The sequence below is a fragment of the Lepisma saccharinum genome, chromosome 8 (genome assembly GCF_977018435.1).
Source record: "Lepisma saccharinum chromosome 8, izLepSacc3.1, whole genome shotgun sequence".
NCBI classification, from domain to species: domain Eukaryota; kingdom Metazoa; phylum Arthropoda; class Insecta; order Zygentoma; family Lepismatidae; genus Lepisma; species Lepisma saccharinum.
The window spans coordinates 71,277,771-71,296,344 of NC_139236.1; the positions used below are offsets into that span (position 1 = coordinate 71,277,771).

Below are 18,574 nucleotides of genomic sequence, written 5' to 3' on the forward strand. Positions count from 1 at the left end.
GAAACAAGGGAATCTTGGGAGTTCCTGTTCTGCGGAGGACATTTCTGTGATTAGCCACCGTCGAACAGGCAAAGAGAGGAGAGGGTCGGCACGTAATGGCGGATCAAACAAACAGGCAAGGGCGGGTCAGCGCATGTTGGGAAAAAGGGGAGGAAGATACACAAAGACTCTCGGAAACAAGGGTGCGGAAGGGAGGGAGTGTCCTTTGTGGAGAAGAGGGAGGTGTGGAAATGAAGTCTTTGAGAAGAATAACTCCGAAGGCTCCGATGCTAGCCTTGAAATGACGTGATCACTGAGGAAGCCTTTGACACATTGTTCACGTTCATGCTAACTAAAATGTAAATTATAAAGATAAAAATGAAAATACCACATTTCTTCGAATCTAAGATTCCATAATGTAAGGCGCACTTTAATTTCATCTGATTATAAACTGTAGGTCCAGTTCCGATTAGCCTATCTGTGCATGACGTGGTCTTAGAAAAATATCCTATTTGGAAAATCTGACTGTAAGAGGCCTGTATGAACGCCAAGACGAAGAATGGGAATATTAAGATGGACCTGATGGCAATTGGTAAGGTGATCTTGCCCAGGGCGGGGACAGATGGAAGATCTATGTTGCTGTGGCAATAAACCTTCGGGTTTAGTAATGCCAGAGAGTTAATTTATATAAATAAAAAATAGAAATCAATTATGTAACTTCAAACACACATCAAGGTTAATTGATCTATAAATTAGAATATATCATGCAAAATTTAAAATTTATATAATTTTATAGAAACCGCGGTAGCTCAGTGGTTATGGCGTCTGACTACCATGCGAGAGACCCGGGTTCGGTCCCCGACGGTGGAGAACCGAAATTTTTCAACCTGTTCAAGCGGCTTCGGCGCCACCCAGCGTCGTATAAAGTGGGTACCTGGAGGAAATTCGGGGGAGTAAAGGAGCCAAGGGGCGTAGTGCTGATCACATCAGCCCCCAGCTCGGCCGAAATCAAGAAAGTGTGGGGCCCTAACCTACCCCTCCTATACGCCCTCATGGCGTGGTGCAAAGCACAGAGGAGCACTTTACTTCTACTTTATATAGTTCTATAGAATATGAAACCTGAAGTTTACAAATTAAAATACACAAAATATATCACGTTATACCGGTGATCAAGTCCGGCACGAAAAACAGGCTACACTGGAAGTAATATTTCTTTTCACACAAATGTTTTTACACACGATTAAACGTTTCGATATAACTTATATACCTAGGTATTGCCACCCTGGCATCATATTGAACGACTCGCATCGTATAAACTCATGGAGCACTTACCTTGTACAATCGGAATCTCCCTTTCTTCAACTCAGCGTTTCTTCAAGAACCTGCAAAAATAAGATAATCTTTATTAAATTACACAATAGAAAAAGTTCGGTCAGAAATCGTTAAAGGAAAGAAGCCATATTTTTGGAATTACATTACATAAGTTTTGTCAGTCCAATATTATGTTTAGAAGATGTATTCAACATAATACTAATATAATATTGAGAATATGGTATAAAAATTATTAATCAATCAATAATGACATTGAAACTTGCAGTTGCCAGCTCGATGGCTCGTTAAGTGGTGGATTTTCGATCTCGCCAAGAACGTTTCAGGGCTCGATTGATTGATTGGTTTATTTTACTAAGATTTTCTGCCACTTATGGCTAATCCAGACGATAAGACCTATTACAAGCTGGGATTCTCTAACCCGGTAACCATCCCGTCGCAGCGCGCTGTACTAACCACTCCGCCACACGGAAGCCGGTCAGGGTTCGAGTCCGGGCCTAGGTGTTCTTTGCGAGTCCACCTTCATCAGCTTTATGTAATCATCACTCATTCTCATCGTCGCGATTAGGCAAAAGTGGCAGAAAAGTGACTATAAATAACATAGAAATACAGTCGCCTGTCGTCATGCGCATCGAACATTCAGTGGGTAAAAGGGTGAGTATTCTTTCACCGAATCAGGCCCTCGGAAAATAATAATATAATCTTGCTTTTTACAGGCTGAAGGTGAGTGACAGGGAGTTATATCTCGTAATGGGGTTGAAATCCCCTTCCCCCAACCCAAGAGGACGAGCGTCCCACGCTATGAACAGCACATTCCTATCCTGTAGAAGGTATTGACGTTCTGGTTGAGACAAATATACAGGGTGTCCACAAAGTCCTGCTACCGTTACAATGAAACTTAACTTCTAAACTATTGGAGATAAATACATGCAGTTTTTTGCAACGTGTTGTACAGCTCTCAAAGTTTTATTTACAATTACAACACTTCAACCTGTTTGAGACCTTCTGCAATCCGTGTACGAAGTGTGACAAGATCTGGAACAGGGGTTTCGTAGACATGATCCTTGACGTACCCCCAAAGGAAAAAATCCAAGGGAATGATATCAGGGGAGCTCAGTGACCAGGAGATTGGTCCATCGCAGCCAATCCATCTCCCAGGGAAATGTCTATCCAAAAGGTCCATCACATATAGAGACCAATGAGGAGAAGAAACACGGATTGCAGAAGTTCTCGAACAGGTTGAAGTGTTGTAATTGTAAATAAAACTTCGAGAGCTGTAGAACACGTTGCAAAAACTGCATGTATTTATCTCATATAGTTTAGAAGTTAAGTTTCATTGTAACGGTAGCAGGACTTTGTGGACACCCTGTACTTTCGGAAGGAGACTCCTGCTTTTATGCCCGGTGCAAGCTATCGAATACATATTGGAGGAATGCAGAGGATGTTTGTATCTCCCTGGCGATGAAATGAGTGTGTGTTGGTGTTGTTATCTCTGGTTGCGGATTACGATAATCCTCCTATCACATAAATATCCCTCAAAGTGGAGATATTGACCGATAAGAGAAAAAGGGAAGAGTGTCACTTAAGTTTCTTATGCTTTTTTTATTTGCGAAGAAGCAAGTATGCCATTTTCTAAGCATCACAAAGAGCGAACACACGTACACCCACACCCACACACACACACACACACACACACACACGCACAAAGAGGGGTAGAGATGAATGAATGGAAGATTTATATTTTGCATTTTTCTTTTTCAGTTTTGATTTTGATGCCACTGTAAAGATGAATGATTATTAAATGGTTGGCTGGTTTATTGATTCAATTAGGTTACTTTACGTCACTTGAGTGCCACTTTTAGCTAATCGCGAGTTTGAATGATGAGTTATGATATGATTAAATTGATAAACGGCCACTCTCAAACAACACCGATGCCCAGGCCTGGATTCCAACCCGCGATCTCTGGCGTCGTAGCTATACTGCAGGAGGGCTTAGAAAGTGCGCTTTGCGATCTAACAGCAGACGTCGCTCCCACACTGTTGCCGATACTCCCGTGTCGTCTGCTCCTCAGCCGAACAAACAGGCCGAGGTAGCAAGAGGTGGTCACTCACCCTTCCAGAAGGGTGCAGCAGCGCGCTAGCTGTGGCAACCGGGCTAGCTCATTCGCGGTCCTGATTGGTTCTCGCAGACACCACCCCCATATTGTCGTCTGCTGCAAGCCCGCGAAACGATCTTTTTAAGGCCTCATGGAGTATAACTGTGCTAACCACTCCGCCACGGAGTCCGGCTGAAGAAGGAGAGAACAAGATAGAAAACGGTATATAATGTGACACAGAGCGCAGAGAAATCTACATGGAGCGTATATGAGAAGGGGGCAAGCGACCGTAATATACATAAAGCTAGACACTACATCGCATAATCTGCACGTAAAAACGCAGCAGGTGTGTGGTAGCCTAATGAACACTAGAGCACAAGGCAGGTCAGTCTCGGCGATACGTTGTAGGAAGATCGGACGATCAACTCGGCCGGAACGATGTTTTGCACCACGATCGGGAGCCACCTGGAGAGAATCCCTATCCGATAATTCAAATGTTTCTCTCAAGGGGAATCTCCTCATATTTCGTTCTCTCGTCTTCTTCTCTCACTTTTGAGACCGAAGATGAGCTTCCGTGGCAGCAGGAAACAATTTCGATTCGTTCCACCACCCACCTGCGCTGACAGAGTGATCTCCCTGTATCCATGGCGATATCTTCATCCAATTGGACGAGTTTTTTCTCTTTTACTTCTCCAGAGGATGGATATATATATATATATATATATATATATATATATATATATATATATATATGAGAGAGAGAGAGAGATGAGTGGGATCAAAGTGGATTATGTTTCTGAGGATGCCTTGGCAGAACAAACTTGGCCATAAGCGATATGTATTTGTGGAATGGACGTCCCGTAGACATTCCTTGAATTCCACGTATTATTAACAGATTTTCAGAACAGTGTTCAGACCAGCAATGACGTACATGGAAGAGAGAGAGAGAGAGGGTGAATGAAAATGTGTTGCGTGTGTATGGGACTAAGATACCCGGAAAGCATGAAGATAAAGTGTAAAGAAGATGGTCCCACATATACTCTATGCAGACGTACACGCACGGTTTCGTTGTAACATTGTAATTGACTCAATTTAGCTTATTTTGAGGCAAGTAACTTGCTAATATTTAACAAAAATCTTAATTTCTATCGTGAACTTAATTGTGTGGAGGTGTGATGGACTAGCCAACTATTTTAAAAGTTACTGTGAATCATTGTCCAACTTTTATGTTAGGTATTGTATTCTGACATGTTTCTCTAATTATGTCACTTTTCTGTTGCTTCAATGTCTTTGATGTACAATCAAAGACATAAATAAAAGTTTACATATGTGTTTACCACTCAGTGTCACAACCAACCCTGCTTGGGGTGGCAGGTTGTAACAATTGCAAGATTACTTTTGTTCTTTAATTTCTCACAAACTGCTCACAGTTTGTTTGCAGTTATTGCATATTTTAAAACTAGAAATATGTAGTTTCTTCCGTGTAAAACGTCGTTTATAAACTGCCACGTATACATCGGTAATATACTCGAGAACAAAGTGTTACAACCATAGCCGCTCTCCGTTACATATACATGTATATTGCAGTGGCGTATGTTGTGTTCAAAACCTAGACTACCTAACCATATCGTAGTGTTCGAATAGACAAAATACAGCCTGTGTCTGTATGCATTTACTCAACTGTTGCAAGGGGCCTCCCTCATAGCGCAGTGGTAGCGTCGTCGCCTTGTAATCAAGGGGTCCCGGGTTCGATACCCGGTGGAGTCACATAGTGGTTCGGATCCCAGTTTAAACTGTAGGTTTGGTCCCGATTAGCCTTACTGTGCATAAAGTGGACTTAAAACCTCAACTCAATCAATCAATCAACTGTTGCAAGACCCTGTCTCTTGCTAATCAATGTGGTAACAAACTATGGAAGATGTAATCACTGTTGGGCTTTTAGGGAAGAAGAAGATAAGTTGGTGTTCTAAGTCAACTTTGTGCACAGTAAGGCTAACCGGAACTGGACCTACAGTTTAAAATGGGATCCGAACCACTTTGTGCATCCACCGGGTATCGAACCCGGGACCCCTTGATTACAAGGCGACGACAGAAGATGACAAGTCTAGTCTTCCATACAACAACGTGTTAATCAGCCAGACTGCTACCTGCCTGCAAAATAACGAAGGAAGTCCGGTTGCCAATTCGTAAAGCACCATCTTCTTATGGAAACGACAACTTTTCTGCACATTTTCTAATCGAATGCATTTCCGGCTTCTCTCGTCTTCGCAGATCTAGTCTAGCAAGATTGGAATATACGCTCTTATGTATGTATATGTCTGTATATGCCATGCACCACGGCATGGAGGCATAGATACGGATGGCGGTAGGACCCCACATATTCTCATTCCCGGTCGAAGTGAGGTTATGTGATAAACCGTACCGCCTCCCATCTACTACAAGTTACGTCCAGATAGGCTACCCATTGATTAGAGCCGTTTAATGAGGATATTATCGGAAACTTTTCAACAGACTATTCATCAGAGGAATTGCATCCATGTCGTCTGCGTGGCGGTCAGATTCCATACGGACTAGAGCACACACACAAAGTATATTTGGTATTTATCATGCTGAAGCACCGTAAACGTAGCTCTAACTCGCTTCAGCTGTTGCGGATCGATATCCGCAAAAAATCTCCAGATTCAGCAAGAAAACTAGCAGATGGTAGCACTGCAGTTTGGTTTTATTTTCCTTATTGTTGCTCTCCCGTCACTGCTGTATAGATTCACATATCGAATCGAATTTGAAAACGGAAAAAAATTAGAGAAAAACGCTGGAGTAACGGAACGATTGACGTCTGCACTTCCATCCTCCTCAGGTGTGTGGGCGAGAAAGAAGACAAATTGCTAAGGCATAACTCCCCTCCCAATCCGCGAGGCAAATCATGAAGGGACGGGATTGATTTTCCATTTCCTTGCTGAAAGAGACCTAAGTCATCGCGTCGAATTGCCTTGTCGAAGAAAGAGGGTTATCAAAACAGGAATAGAAGGATTTGGAAGGAGCAGAAAGAGGATACTTAAAAGAAATAACGCTTTCTCTCTCTCTCTCTGTCTCCGTAATGTCCCATTCTATTTCTGACTCAAGAGTGAATGGAAACTCGCGCTGAGTGCCTGTATCGAACTGGTAACTCACGACTTTCCTAGAAAGGGAGAGATCTCATGGTGAATTACATTGTGAATCAAAGCTTATTTACACACATTCTTGGAAAGAGGTGACTTCGTAATTCAACTAGTGTCTTTAACGTTTGTCGGAAACAAGTTTCTACCTTGAATAACTCGGAAGATACAGTGATTTGGCTGGTGCTAATATTAGTTTACGGCACATTTTCTTTTCTTCGCGGTATTTCAAAATTAACACACTTCAATACAAATGTACAAAGCGAGCTAAAAGTCGGTTGATTCATCGATTGATTGAAATTAAAATTGTGGGTGTGTTAGCACTTTGACTATTTGCACCAGTCACATTATACTGGGTCCAGTCCCTTGTCGTTAAAATCAACATCTGTCTCCGAGGACTAAAGTCTCCTTATCCATGTTAAAGACTGTAAAGGGACAATCAGCACACATGTGGACAAAACAGAGGACAACACGATTATACTGGCCGTAGGTGCAGTCGACATAGTCGCGTTGGACTGCAACATTACAATTACCGGGTGTTGTGATTGGGGTGCCTTTTCAAAGGTCGCCTCTTACATCCCCAACACGATGAAGAAGGAACAGTATCTGGCAATCCTGAAGTGAATTTTGCACAAGAGTGCTGAAAAACTGGCGATAAGATTCTTTCCAGATAATCGTAACGTTCCGTAGTATATTTTAATTATTATGTACAACGACCTCCAACTCCCAGTCATTCGACCATCGTTTTCCAATCAGGAAATATTCAGAAACATCACAGGAATGCAGTGTCAGGCAGCACTGAAGCTCTTCCTGGTCATCAGCGGTATAAACATGTAAACAGGACAAATCCAGGACTCTGCATTTGTTTAGTAAATTGAATTTTAATAAATGTCTGGGAGGCAGGGAGATCGAGAGGTGTTCTAATTCAGTCTTTGAGGAGCAAGTTACGATAGAGAGAGAGGGGGGGGGAGGACGGTTCTAGGGAGAGCGTGTTAACGCTAGTCGCAAGTCAGACTCTACGTACAGTCACAAGCATAACCTCTCCCAGCAGATCTTCAGTTGGAGTACAGAGACAGGTATATCCTTACATTAGCCATGCTGATCCAGTCTTTAGGGGGGGGGGGGGGGTGAAACTCAAGTGTCATGTGTTACCATTCAAGTGTGTACCTCTAGCGCATTACCACCAAGCTCACCACGAGCAGAGAGTGCTTTACCATCAAGGATGAATGATAATTAGTGAGCTACATTCCCAAAAGATCCCCCATACCTAAGGGTATGAGACGTAATGATTCCAAGCATGAATCTTATTTGGTGAGAGCGTGTCTACTCCATAATTGTTCAAAGTTTCGAAAACAACACTCCAGATTGCAAGATTCATGTCGAGACAGTTGAAGGAAGTCACCAGAGTATAATTTGCAGATTATCAGCATTTTTTAAAAAAATACCCTGAAGATGGATTTCTTAGTATATTACTACAACTTATCATGAAATATATTTAATCCTGCTAGGGAAGTAATATTCATTACAAGTATACACTATTTCCAACAAAACACTTGTAGGATTTCGGGGGAGGCTTCAGCTGGTTATGTGGGAAGTAGTGTTTTAAAAAAAAAAATTGTTTCTTGAATTTTAGTGATAAAAGAAAGTGTGGGCCTGAGAGCCCCACCCCCTCAGGTAAGTAAGTTTCTCGTACGGCACGGGTAAGCTATGGTTAACGAAATGAAGGGTGCACACATGTTTGATATTCGAACGCACGGCCTCTTACAAAGACAGATCTTCAGTCCGCATTCAATTAATGAATCCCCCTTTGTGTGTGAAGATAAACAGAAGTGGCAGATAAACTATAAACAATTCTTTAATCGTTTAAAAATATCATGGTTCAATTATTTTTGTCCTCCAAAAAATGTCTATGATGAAGCCTGGGTCATGATACCCCAATCTGGGCAACTCTGCATCAGAGTGCACGTCACGTTCTTTTGAATTGTGCGAGAAGTGGAGAGCTGTAACATTACGCCCCTCTTGGTTTATTCTTCCCACCCCTCGCTCTTAAACGCTTCTTCACCCTCCATTACGTCTCAATAATGAACCGTTTCATAGAGAACCTGTGGCTCTGAAGGGATGGCCAGTGCCGTCTGGCGGGCGATAAAAGAGTTTGGAATTCAGTTCCAATCGCTCGAGTTTATTTCTGGGTGGAAGAAGAATCGGGCGACAATGGCACGTGACAGCTAGACCGTGCTAAATCAGCTGAAGTTCGGGGTGAGATTCGCTTTTTGTTTTTGAAAGGAAAAATTGCAAATTTTCCACTGTGGATGAGTGCTGGGTACACCATTATGACCCAGAAACAAAGCAATCAATGGAAGCATTCCGGATGAAGCAACTCTAAAAAAGCCAAGGTCGTGACATCGCGAGGGAAGGTGACGCTGAGTGTCTTTTGCGACTGCCAAGGTGCGATCCTGCGAGATTACGCCTGCAACGGCCAAACCATCACTTGGCGGTACTACCTAGACCTACTAACCAAGTTGCGGGATGCAATGAACGTCGCGGAATGCTAAGAAAAGGAGTGCGGCTTCTTCATGACTACGTCCCAGCCTATTCGGCTCAGGAGACTGTGCCTCATGAAGCCACTTTGGGTTTCGAAATTCTCCCTCGCCCTCCGTATTTCCCGGACCTCGCACCCAATGAAATCTTTAAACTTTCCAGAACTGAAGAAGCCCCTGCGTGGGAGGCATTTCGATGACGATGATGACCTCATTTCTGCGGCGAATGACTTGCTGGACAGCCAGACAGGGCTTCCTTAACAACGACATCCGCAAGTTGGTACATCGATGGGAGAGGTTTGCGTGGAAAAAAAGGCTGATTCATTCACAAAAACTCGTGTGCGTTACTGTAATCTTTCTTGGCAATAATTATTACTTTATGAAGGTCCCTCGTATAGTATAAACCGCGAGTCTTAAACAAAATCTGTCTCGCCTCGGCAAGTTTCGAAAGCTCCGGTCTAGTCTTGTCTCGATTTTTAAAAACTCTTCTCGGTTCCATCCCTACAGCATGCCCTTGCTGGCAGGGAAGACACATGGGTCTCAACGAGTTCTCACTTCGAAAATATATATAGTATACAGTGTAATTTGAGCTAGCCTACGTGTAAGCTGTAACTACTTACGGCGATGCGTGTACCTGAGGTTTTCATTCGCAGATAGCTCCAACTCCCTCCCTCCCCTTTCATGCTAATCTAGGCGCTTGTACACCAGAGAGTTTATTCCAGCTACTTGTTCATCGACCTTATTCTCGTTCTAACTCACGACCACAGATTCCCTTTCGCCCTCTTAACGTAAAATATTGGATCTGGGGACCGGAACAGGTTCCCAGTCTCCCCTAATTGGTTTCTAGAAGCCGTTCGGAGCATAATATCGTAACTCGTATGGGTTGGAGCAATTTGGCCAGCATCGGAATGAAGAACAACACCAACCGTTGCCTTTAGGGCTTCGGCCAAGACTGTTGCTTCTTCACGGCTACAGCATTGCTGGCGGGCTTAACCGAACAAGCTGAAGCTCTCCTTAAGGCGCGAAGAACGTAAATGGAAATAAATGAAGATCAAAATTAAACTGAAAGACATGCTTCTGCAGCAACAGCAGCAGAACAGTGGCACGTACTGGAAGTATACACACTTAAACTATTTTACACTTATATTCTATTGGTATTTTACTACTATCTTTAATTTTTTTTACTTAAACGCAACCTTTTGTTAACCTTCACATTTGTATTTTCCCCTCAGTTTTTCTCTACTCATATTCTTATCATGCCGAAGGCATGACTCGAATCCGGGACCCCGGGCGTCATAGTCCGATAGTCTATTTCATAAAAAGGGCCCGAGTATGAAAGAAGCTGGAAAGAGCTTCTTTCAAGCAAATGCCACCTGCGATCTTCAGCGGATGTAAAAATCCGCTGATACGAATTCTTCCGGAATCGCAGGAAAGATACTGCAAACACAGCTTTACGCTGAAAGCACAGTTATTGAGAGACGCGTTCTCTCAACGGCCGAAGTTCGAATTTCGTTTAAATAGCTCGGGAGAATATTTCTTTACACAGTCGGTATCTGAAATTTATCGCGTGCACAGTCGGTGCCCCGCGTCTCCACCACGTACAAAGTCTAAAAGGGGGATCGTAGATAGGCTATGACAGCCTTTAGCCACTCGCTTGCTAAGCGAGAGGAACGTTGTAAGAGAAAGGGGGGTAGCTCTGAAGAGCTACGCCTACACTTAACCAAGCAGAGGGGGGCTAGCCCCGTGAAATAAGAACAACACTCACGATTAACTTTAAACACTACAATTGACTGGTCTGGCAGGGGTGTGAGAGAATGAAAGACAAAGATAGAGGAACGTTCGTTACCTGTACATCTTGAAGTGACGGTCGACTCGCTGATTCGTGATGAAACACTACTGAAATAAAACTCCTTTCCGAAATTGTACTACTCCCCGCTGTAACTCCTTTTGTAACGTTCGGTAGAAACTATGCACGCCATAACTTTCTTATTTCAACAACTTGTATAATTCAGAGGCACCGACTGTGCACGCGATAGATTTCAGATACCGACTGTGTAAAGAAATATTCTCCCGAGCTATTTAAACGAAATTCGAACTTCGGCCGTTGAGAGAACGCGTCTCTCAATAACTGTGCTTTCAGCGTAAAGCTGTGTTTGCAGTATCTTTCCTGCGATTCCGGAAGAATTCGTATCAGCGGATTTTTACATCCGCTGAAGATCGCAGGTGGCATTTGCTTGAAAGAAGCTCTTTCCAGCTTCTTTCATACTCGGGCCCTTTTTATGAAATAGACTATCGGAGTATGGCGCCCGGGGTCCCGGATTCGAGTCATGCCTTCGGCATGATATGAATATGAGTAGAGAAAAACTGAGGGAAAAATACAAATGTGAAGGTTAACAAAATGTTGCGTTTAAGTAAAAAAAAATTAAAGATAGTAGTAAAATACCAATAGAATATAAGTGTACGTATTTTTCTACATTCGTAATTTTTTGATTTCACATTTGTATTATTTTATTACTACTGTTACTGTACTGAGTACATTTGTAATGTAGGTATATGTGAAATTCTTTATTTCTGCTTAGTTTTAGACATTCTGTCTGCAGTCATGTATATTTTATATATTTTCTTATGTACCTCATGGTAGAGCAACCTACGGCTGAGCCTCGCCCGCCAAATAAAGGAATTATTATTGTTATTATTATTATTATTATTGTTGTTGTTGTTAAAATTAAATCACGACGACTTCGGCGGGCAGGCCATGTGGCACGAATGGAAGAGAAAAGAGGAGTTTATGGAATTCTTGTTCGGAAGCCTGATGGTAAGAGACCAGTACGAAGATCAAGACGAAGATGGAGAGATAACGTTGAGATGAACCAAAGGAAATCGGTAGGGATGGAAAAGAGTGGATCTTGCTCAGGATAGGAACAGATGGAAGGCTAGGATGACCATAATATTTTGATCCTAAAACGGGACATCCGAAGTATCTCCCCCTTCCTAAAAATCGGTTAAACCTAATTATAAAATTATTGTTATTATTAACTTAACGTATACATAAACAATAAATAAAATATAGTCTCCCGTTGTCAAAAGGTATTAAATTTTGTAATTTCGGTATGACTAACATACTGTTTCTGGTTCCTTCTGATCAAACGTTGATGTAAGTCCTACCCTGCAGTTGAGGAATGCCAGAACAGATTTATTCTCCACCAATAGTTATAAAAAAAATATCCCCGAAAAACTTACCCCAAATCTCGTGCTCAAGACGCAGGAATTTAAATACTTGTTGCAGGTCCGAATTGAAACTACACGTACGCTTCTTGGCCATGCTTATTCACTGCTCTACAAATAACGGAACACACACAAAGCAACTCAACCCGCAACGTGAGCTAACTTAAACAGCAAACTGCTGTGTGCTCGAATCTTCTAGACGAACATTTTGATTATGAAGTGCTTGAAACGCAGTAAAATTTCCATCAATACCTCTCAAATTTAGACTTGATTTTCAAGCTAACTTATGTAAAACGGGACAAATAGTGGTTTTTAAATAATATAGAAGGGATGACCGGGACACGCCTGTGCAACGGGACTGTCCCGGTCAAAACGGGACGTCTGGTCACCCTATGGAAAGCCTATGTTGCTGCAGTCATAAACCTTCGGGTTTAAGAAGGGTAGAGAGTTACTTAGTATTATTGTTTTTGTGGTGATAGTGGTGAAGGAGTCGAGCAATGAAAATTCATCCACAACTGAATTCAAATGGACATTTTTAACATTTTCCTTTCAGTTTTTAATGGAAATATGACCACATTTTTTAGTAACATTTCACTTTTTTGAAAAATCAGCTTAGCATCTCGCGAAAATCATTGAAACACTCTCCCTCATTTCGAAGTGTAGAATTCATTTTGCAAGCCGCATCCCCCTGCAGCAAAATCGATGCCCTGGTCGGACTTCACTAACAAAATCTCTGTGGAGTCGTCTTAGACAAAGCAACGATTCAACCTCAAACCTAAACATGACGGACGGCAGCGGAATACGAAATAAAAACAAACCAACGACAATGCTATGACGTATGGATCTCTCTTTCCCATCTCCCCAGGGGACAGATAAGGAGGGAAAAGGAGACCGGATTCTAAACGCTCTGATCCTACCTTCCTAGGACAACCGTCTGCCGGCCACTTCTTCACTTGTCAGGGTTTGGGCGTAACTGAAGACTTTACTGAAACCAGCAAAAGAAAGGGAGAACGGGAGAGAGGGAGACAAGATGGGAATAATACGCCCATTTATATTTATTTGTGTAATTATAACACCACTAAGCCTTGTTTCCATGATATGAAAAACTCAATATGCTGACCAAGGCAGAAATTTATTTTATTTTAAAACATAAACTAAACGTAACATTTCAACCTTCTAGCAAGGTCTTCTTCAGACTGTACCAAGTACAAATGAAACAAGGTACAAAACAGGAAGATATATATACACAAAAATCACTCCCCTCTAGACACAAGATTATTAGAAAGTTGTTTTTTCTGGAACATTCCAGCAGGTGGCCTGACAGGCGATTTAGCTAAACATTTCCTATCATCTGGAAAGTGGTTGGACTCTTTATCCTTTCTTTCCTCATTCCTCTTCCTTCTTCTCTCCTCTTTCGCTCTTGTCCTTTCTACTCTTTCTAACACTTTCTTCCATTCTTTGTTTATCTTCAGTCCCCCATTCCAGTTCATAAATTTCTGCCTTGGTCAGCATATTGAGTTGTTTTTTTTATTTGTGTGTGTGTAAAGGCGGAGACAGTGTAGAACTACACCTATAAAGACTGACACACATCAGTTCTGGACTCACGATATGGTCACTGACGGTCCCAGATTCAATTTCTGGTGTGGGTATGGGTATTAATTTGTGAATGTTGCGTCATCAAGTTCATCTAATCGTAATTCAATCTCATCGTCACGATTAATCTAAAGAGGCACAAAAGAGATGTAAAATAAGATTGATTGTTTTGATTTATTTTATTTCGCTTTTCTGCCACTTTTCGCTAATCGCGAAGATGAGGATGAATGATGATATTGATGAAGGGACATTCATAAATAACACCAATGCCAAGGCCGGGATTCGAACCCGGAACCTTTTTTAATTTCAACATATTACATCTGATGCATTTCCCCACGTGGGTGGATCTCAAGGGAGAAGATGCAGTACCAGAGACTGTGCCTCATGTGGTGGTGATGTGGACCCCCAGAAGGACACCAGCTGGCAGAACATGAGAAAGCACGTCCAGGCAGACGGGGTGCATGCAAAGGATAATGTCCGCCCAGGGAACAACACTGCAGAGACCCTGTCGGAGGCTGTGAAAATGCTGAAGGGAGAATATTGTACTGTATTGTATTGTATATTACAAAGAAAGGACACAGGTTTAATAGTATGTCACGTATTACAATGTAATATTATACACATGCAAACACATACTTTTACGTTGTTTTATTTGAGAACCACATCACGTATACCCTATTTCGCGAGCAGATTATAAGCTCCCTGGAATAATTTCCAAGTAGACATAAATTTGTTGAGACGATATATACTAGTGCTCCTAGAATTTCATACGCGTGAGCAAGCTTTGCATTCTGTATTCAAAACATTCGCAAAATGATTTCTATGATTCTTCTCTTCTCCCTTCAATTCACATCTAAACCTATTTTCTCAGTAGGAATCAGCACAAACGAAAATAACCCTTATATATACACACACACACACCTGCAGACAGTATCAATTTTATCGACATTTGATAAGTACTGCATCTACAACCATAAGATTCTGGAAGATCACAGACCTGTTATGCAAACAGGCATTTATGCTTTATACTTTCCTTCCACAAATAAACTCTATATATACAATAATAGTGTTTAGCTGTGATGTAGGCTAAAAAACTTAAATTACTTCCAGTATTAATTTTCTGCATTCTTCCTCAATCCTCATCCAAAATAAAATTGAATACAAACAGAATTTAATAGTTCATAATTACAGTTACAATGTTATTTTGTAATGTCTCCAGCTGTGTTTTTTTTTTATAAATCTCCAGTAACCTTTAATTTGACATTTAACGATGCAACCACTTTGTATTACAAAAACAATTTCCCACCTGAAGGCATATGACGAGTTTTGATATGGCAAATAAAAGAAAAGGACTGTACAAAACAGGTTAGCTACTGCAGCAACAAATATACTTTTGACATATTTAAAAAAAACAATGTTAATGCGGATTTCATACATATAATCCTGGGAAACCATTGTCAATTCCCCAGTGGCTTCATCCCTTCATTTGATTCTAAACCTTTGACCTTTATTTTTTGACGACTAAGAGGGGATTGATAGATTTTTCCAATTTCAAACGAAGACTCTTTCACTCAGTACTGGGTACAAACGCACATTAACGGTCTGACTTCCTTTGACTGCGTAGGAAGTAAACATATAAAAAGCTTTAATCTCATTGCGCGTGAACTAGTGATTACCAGCCCTTTAAATTACAGCAGTGTACAGAGTACAGAGGATGTAAGTAGCGGGGTTTATGGTGCAATGATTATAAGCACTTATTTTGTTTTTCAGACATTTCATTGAATATTTCATCATTCGTTTCCTCGTTATTTTGATTCATTTTTATCTAATTTTCAGCAGCCGGCCCCGTGGCGGAGTGGTTAGCACATCGCGCTACGACGTCAGGGGTCCTGCGTTCGAATCCTGGCCTGGGCATGGATGTTTGTGAGTGTCCATTCATAAATTTCACCATATCATCAGTCATTCCAATCTTCGTAAATTAGCCAAACAGTGGCACAAGAAGCGAAGTCAAATAAAACAAATCAATCGATCAATCTAATTTTCAGCAATTTCTTCTCATTTTCGTTCATTCCCGCATTTTTATTTTCGAATCATTTATTTTTCTGAATGTAACCATATGTGTTAATATATGCATATAGACACTGCAAAAAGTGAAATTTTTGAATTAATAAAAAAGGTTCGTTGAGTTTTTTGGTGTTCGTAAACTAAAATGCGTGGTAATCTTTACCAAATTTATTAATTTTGACTAAATACTTTCTAACTAAACTAAGTTTGAAACAAATGTTTAGTCACCAGCACATATATTTTTAACACAAATGTTTTTTTTCTGTGTATTACAATAGATCCCAAGAATATTAATTTGCTTCACTTGATGATTCAGTAACACGTTGCAGTTTCTTTCATGTGTACAATTCGATAAATACGTAAATGTGCAAAATATTTCTTCCGGTCTTGTTGCTGTACGAAGGACTTGAGATTTCCTCCTCACCTTATGTTGATGATTTTACCTCTTGACTGCCTAGAGTGATCTTGTCTTTGAATAAGCTTAACACTTTTCAGACGCCCAATCAGATTATGCCACGTTGACCGTACGAGTCTAGCTAGCAAGCCTACCAACAGTCTAGACCGCGACCAAGGGCGCCAGTGATTGGAGTTGGGCTGGCATGACATCAGCAGACCGTTCGTTGATTGGATGCTTGGGGAGTTGCGACTCTCAAGTTTCAAATGCAGAACAACCAGATAAGTTGTATGAAGTGAAAAATAAATTAACATTTTTGAAGCAAGACTAAAATAAGCGAAGGGGAGCACCAAGGCATGGCCGGATATAGGTGGGGAGGACGGGTCCAAACCCCTCTAAATGGTTTAACAAACATTTTGCATAAATTGAATAATCCCATCCACATTTGATCAATATTTGAAATCATTTTGAAAATATAACTCATGGTTTAGAGGGAGGTCCACAAACATAATGAATGGTCTTATATTCTTCATGTACAATGATTTTATTTTATTCATATCTTCAGAATAACTGTTCAGAATTCATTATGTAAAAATAGTCAAATGCAAATAACTCGCATAATTTTCAAAAAGTAACAAAAACGCGCAGATATATTTTGATTCATAATTTCAAAAATTTCAAAATAAAAACCGATGTTGCCTACGGATGAAAAATAATATTGTAATTGTTCATATAATCCTTGAATGTAGATATGTAGAGTGAGACATTGAGAAATATTAATTCGAAGCTGTTTAAAGGCAATAATAATGTAATTATTTGCCAATTTACCATTAGTAAATAACAATCAATGATATTTCCCTATAAATATGGTCGTGCAACAAGGTCTCTTGTCACATTAAATCTAGCTCTGATAATGGTTCAACATTCCAGTAATTTTTTTCATTTGTGTGTTTAACCCTTTCTATCCATCTTAATATATGAAGCGAGGGATTTTTTCTGAAGAAAGAGAAATTTATGATTCGTAGGAGAGAAATTTTACTTAAAAGTTCAACACAGCTTTATAGTGGAGATAAAGTAGCGACAGGAAAGAAAGCGGGCGGCGAGTCTTACCCTTGTTTCGCGGTGAATGCTTACAGGACCTTATGGAACAAGTTTCGACTTGTTCCAGGGAGTCAGTTGGGAACTGTAAGTGGGAGGGTCTTTTGTGCGGGAAAAGCAGCAGTTGCCTGCCTTTCTGGGCCACTGGATCTCCCGTGGGCTCAGCTGAGAAGATGGGAACGACCTTTGTCTCTTTCAGGAACATCTTCGCGGCTAGTCATGGGCGGAGGGGATGTCTTTTAGATACGATCGGACATTAGCCAGTTTGAAGAGGTTTTCTCGGGCAATCAGCCAGGTGATTTCCGGAAAGGCTTACGAGCTTTCGAGAGCAAACGTCACTCTCATCTTCAGGGAATGAAGTGCAGAAAAAAAACCCGCCCCCAAAGGAGCTCGCGGGGATGAGTGGTGCCCGACCTAGGTCAACCGGCAACCGCATAAGTCAGGGTGACGTTATATGTATTTGGTGTGGGAGGGGTCCGGTGTGGGTGGCGGGCCAATCATGTGGCGTTTCTCCGACGTCCGCGCTCCCAGTCACTATCGCTAACCAGGCTGGGTCCAGTTCGAGTCCCGTGTCCCTGTTGAGGTTGTCCTTTTCCCCGTGTATGGCTATTGCTTCTTTGATGAGACGGTCTCAGTAATTTGATGATTTATTGATGATCTCGGTGGTTGTGAAATCAATTCTATGGCCCTCCTGGATTGAATGTTCTGCTAACCCAGATTTTTCGGGATGAAAATTCCTTATGTAGCTGGCGTCGGAGAAACGCCACCTACACCGGACCCCTCCTATACCAAATAAAATTAACGTCACCCTGACTTATCTCTGCACTTCATTCCCTGAAGATGAGAGTGACGTTTGCTCTCGAAAGCCTGCCCGAGAAAACCTCTTCAATATTCGCCGCCAGGAAAGCTTCAAGAATTATTAACCAGTTTATCCCTTACGTATAGTACATATAATACGTTTCGAGAGAGGAGAATCAATTCGATTGGCATAAATATTTTTAAAAAGGTTACCATGAAGACAAAGAAAGAGTTGTTCCCACAAAAAGTAGAACATGTAAAGAAAAAACAAGGTAAAGCTATCCCCTGTGCACTGGGTCGCAGTGG

General features: G+C 41.3%; 1 protein-coding gene across 1 annotated transcript in view; it reads right to left on the reverse strand.

The window, feature by feature from the left end:
- LOC145991541 (putative G-protein coupled receptor No18) overlaps positions 1–18,574 on the reverse strand; it is a 322,406-nt gene that overhangs the window by 219,876 nt on the left and 83,956 nt on the right. The window contains exon 2 of the mRNA XM_083127567.1: positions 1,312–1,361. The gene's annotated coding sequence lies outside the window, so the exon portion shown is untranslated. The remainder of the gene's footprint in view (positions 1–1,311; positions 1,362–18,574) is intronic.